A 5,158-nucleotide genomic window follows, 5' to 3' on the forward strand; every position below is an offset into this window, starting at 1 on the left:
GACCGGGACAATACCTGTAATGACAGAGTCGGAAGCAACTGCCTCTATACGAGAAGAAAGAGCATAATATCTAGCTTGGCCTCCCCTTGTAGGGCGACCTCGACCTCCCCGACCCACATCGAGCTGGCTGAGCAGGTGGGGCAGTAGCAGGTGCTGGAATCATAGCCTGAGGACCCGGTGGAGCACGCTATAGCTGAGAAGTCTGTGGAGGTGCACCCCTTCTAAATCTGGGGCAATCCCTCACCATATGGCGGGTGTTGCCACATTCAAAACAAGCTCTCGGAGGGCGTGACTGGCTCAGGCCAGGTCTGCTAGACTGGCCGCTAAAAGCACCACGTGCAGGAGGTGCACTAGATACTGGCAGTGCATAATAAGGCTCCTGGGGCCTAGAAGGGACCGGAATACCACTGGAGGCTAGAAGTGCGGAATGAATGGGGCGACTCACATAACCCCTACTATGGCAAGCTGCTGGGGCACGAGCACAAGAAGAAGAACCAGTCTCTCGAGACCTCTTGGCCTCTCTCTCCTCTCTATCCCGGGCAAGCATACCCTCCAATCTCCTGGCGATACTCACAACATGTTGATAAGAAATATCCATCTCCAGCTCCCTGTCCATACTGATCCGGATACTGCGATAGAGTCCCTCAATAAACTGACGAACCCTCTCTCAAACTGTGGCAACCAAGGCCGGTGCATGTCGGGACAAGTCACTGAAGCGGACTGCATATTCTGGCACAATCATAGTACTCTAGCACAGCTGCTCAAACTCCGTGCACCATGAGTCCCTGAGGTTCTGAGGGACATACCCTCTCAAAAACATGTCCGAGAATTGGGTTTATGCAAGTGAAGCTGCCTCATCCGGACTACTCAGCTCATAAGCATGCCACCACTGATAGGCTGCTCCTCTAAGCTAGACGGTGGTAAAAGAAACCCCACTCGTCTCCGCTATGCCCATCGTATATAGAATATGATGACACTCCTCCAGAAAACCGTGAGCATCATTTGTAGCCAATCTGCTGAAGGTAGGTAGGTGGTACATCTTGTACCTCTCAAGTATAAGCTGCTCCGCCTTAGAAACTATTGCCCTAACCTCGGGCAGAACTGGAGCTATCGGCTGCATCGGTAAAATCTCTAGAACCAGGTCGGCCTGAACCCCCTGCTATGGAGTATCGGCGACGGGAGTCTGTGCTCCTCCCCCAGCCTGATATGTGGCAGGAGCAAGTGGAATCAATCCAGCCTGAGCTAAGGTGCTGAACATGCTCAGAAACTGGGCTAGAGTCTCTTGGAGGGCTGGTGCAGCAACAGGTATCTCAGGTGTCTGCCCTCCAGCTGGAGCTACTGGGGGCTCCTCTGTAGCAGCTCGTGCGGGTGCTCTAGCTGCACCGCGTGGACGTTCTCGGCCTCTACCCCGATCCCTACCACTCGTGGCTCTAGTAGGGGGTGCGGGTGCCTGGTCATCAGATACGCTTGTGAGAGAATAGAATATAGAAGTTTAAAAATTTCGAAGTCAACAATTTTGCACGATAAGGAATAAAAGAAGTGTAATCTTTCCTAACAGTTCCATAGCCTCCCGAAGATAAATACAAACGTCTCTGTACCGATCCATGAGACTCTACTAAACTTTCTTGTGACTCACGACACCTATGAACGTATTGCTCTGATACCAATGTGTCACGACCCAATTCTCCCTCCGTAAGATGTCGTGACGGCACCTAGTCTTTACGACTAGGTAAGCCTAATAAAGATGTGAAAATATCAAAAATGGAAACAAAACTTAACAACTAACTGTAACAGATAACTAAATAACTGATAACAATGCCGCTCGGCATTTACAATAACCAACACTCTAATAATACATAGTATTCCCAAAACCCGGAACATCATAAGTCACAAGCTACAGGAGGAAACTAGTATCTCTATACACCAGAGTCTAATAAAAGAAGGAAGGTAAATGACATATAAGGGAATAGAGGGAGACTCCGAGGTCTGCGGATGCGACAGATATACCTTGAAGTATCCGTATAGCAGCAAGCACTCTCAGCTCATAGCAGGGCTGATAAGAAGTACCTAGATCTACACACAAAACATGTGCAGAAGAGTAGCATGAGTACACCACAACGGTCCCAATAAGTGCCAAGCCTAACCTCAGTGGAGTAATGACAAGGTCAGGTCCGGGCCCTACGGGGATATAATAATAAGACAGATGCTATAAAAAAAATAAAGTAAAACGGAGAAGACAACAACAAGTATTCATAAATAAATAACGACACCGCAAAATGATATAACAACAGTGGCGCTCTCGAGATACCGTCTCATAATAACAAAAGTAAATATACATGGAGAACTCCCGAGGTACAACCTTGTAGTCTCAAAAGTAAATATGCAGGGAGAACTCCCGAGGAGCCGCCTCGTAGTCTCAAAAGTAAATGTGCAGGGAGAACTCCCGATGAACCACCTCATAGTCTCAAAAGTAAATGTACAGGGAGAACTCCCGAAGAACCACCTCATAGTCTCAAAAGTAAATACACAGGGAGAACTCCCGAGGTACCGCCTTGTATTCTCAAAAGTAAATATGCAGGGAGAACTCCCGAGAAACTGCCTTGTAGTCTCAATAGTAAATATGTAGGGAGAACTCCCGAGGATCCGCCTCGTAGTCTCAAAAATAAATATGCAGGGAGAACTCACGAGGAACTGCCTCATAGTCTCAAAAGTAAACACACATCTCAAACCGATAAATACAACAGTTAACAGCAAGATTTCTACAATCAATACTGATAAAGGACAAGGAAAACAGGAAATCAACTAGGCATGCTTCACAGAGTTCAAATAAGCAGTTAAAGCACGTAGACATGCGATATTAGACTAAGCAGGATAACTACACATATTGAAATTTGCTCAATTAAGAATGAAAACAGACTAATACTCATTTCAACGGTATAACTCGAATTAAAGGAAAAACAGGTTACTACTCAGAAAAATAAATTGGGTTTTTCAACAAATAGCCCGTGTACGTACTCGTCACCTCATGTACATGGCGCTCACATATAAAAATAGTACCAAGTCCTAAGAGGATTTCCCTCACACAAGGTTAGGCAAGCTACTTACCTCGAAACAAGCTCAATCAATCAATCTGAATGGCCCAAGTCTAGAAAAAAAAATTGAATATCATAAATACAACTATAATAGACTAATCTAATTAATGAAATCTTGACTTTAACGAAAATTCTGAAATCCGTCCTTAAAAGTCGACCCGGGCCTACGTCTTGGTATCGGGCAAAAATTATAAAATCTGAAAGCCCATTCACTCACGAGTCCAACCATACCAAATTTATCAAAATCCGACCTCAAATGACCACTCAAAACCCAAAATCAAACTCTTCAAATCCCTAGCCTCCAACTCCCAATTTCCTCCTTAAATACACACTAACTAGGTGAGAAAATAAATGGGGAAGCAATATTATTGATCAAAAATCAGTACAAGGGACTTACCTCAAAAAATCCCTCGAAAATGGTCTCAAGAAATCGCAAAACCCAAGCTCAAAATGAACAAAATGGCCAAAAATCTCGAAGCCTCGCTTAAAAGGGTTCTGCCCAAGCATTCCCGCATCTACGGACCACTAGTCGCACATGCGATGCCGCAACTGCGGAAAAATCATCGCAGGTGCGGATTCCACTTATGCCCAGGGTTTCCACTTCTACGGGCCAGGGATCACACATGCGATATTGCTTCTGCGGGGACCCTTACGCTCCTACGATCCCAAACCTCCCAGGCCTCTCCGTTTCTGCGTTCAAGCTTCCGCAGAAGCGACTCCGCTCCTGCGGACTTAATGTCGCACCTATGACCCCAGGCCAAACTCCTCCAGCCCGCATCTGCGATCCTCCTCTCGCACGTGCGAGTCCGCACCTGCGGTCACTCCAACGCAAGTGCGAAAACACCAGGAACCAAAAACTTCAGCTATTTGCATAAGTCCAAATTCAATCCGTTAAGAATCCGAAACACACCCGAGGCCCCCAGGACCTCAACCAAACATACCAACCAGTCCTATAACACCATACAAACTTAGTTGAGCCCTTAAATCACATCAAACGATGCTAAAAATATGAATCATCCTCCGATTCAAACTTAATGAACTTGAAACTTCCAATTTCTACAACCGATGCCGAAACCTATCAAACCACGTCCGATTGACCTCTAATTTTGCACACAAGTCATATTCAACATTACGGACCTACTCTAACTTCCAGAATCGGATTCCAACCTTGATATCAAAAAGTTCACTATCGGTCAATATCTCCAAAAATTTAACTTTCGCCATTTCAAGCCTAAATGAGCTACAGATCTCCAAAACATAATCCGGACATAACCCTAAATCCAAAATCACCCAACGGAGCTAACGTAACTGACAAAACTCTATTTTGGTGTCATCTTCATATAGTTCCGAATACGGTCAAAATCCTAAGGCTTAAGCCTCTATTTAGGGACTAAGTGCCCCAAAACACCCGAAACACCAAAACAAAACCTCCCGACAAGTCACATAAGCTGAAATAGATACGGGGAAAGAAGTAAATAGGGGATCAAGGCTATTACTCTCAAAACAACCGGCCAGGTCATTACAGTAGGGGAAATACTAGAAGTCACGCGGTGTGATAAGGGTGGCTAAAATGCGAGATGCTATTTCGGGAAAAAAATGTTTTCTTTAAAATTAAATGTGAATGCTCCCGCGGTGATATAAGGAAATGAGATATTGTGAATTTATTTATGATTTGGGACTACGAGGCAGTACATCGTGAGTGCCGTTGTTGATATTTCTTTATGGTTGCATTGCCTTTGGTTATTTTTGGTGTTTTCCTTAAAGTTGTAAATTTTTATTTTCCTTCCACGATGTGTTATTTGACCTTATTCTGTATAGTTAAATTGCGACATACTACTTACTTGATTCATTCCCATTGTCATTATTATTATTATATTGTTAAACTTTTCACCCTGTCTTTTATTATTCTAGTAAGGCCTGACCTGACCTCGTCAGTACTCTACTGAGGTTAGGCTTGGCACTTACTGGGTACCGATGTGGTGTACTCATACTATGCTTTTGCACATCTTTTAGTGCAGATCTAGGTACTTTCTATCAGACCATGCATCAGTGAACTAGCCATACAC

Source organism: Nicotiana tomentosiformis, chromosome 12 (assembly GCF_000390325.3).
Source record: "Nicotiana tomentosiformis chromosome 12, ASM39032v3, whole genome shotgun sequence".
Taxonomy (NCBI): domain Eukaryota; kingdom Viridiplantae; phylum Streptophyta; class Magnoliopsida; order Solanales; family Solanaceae; genus Nicotiana; species Nicotiana tomentosiformis.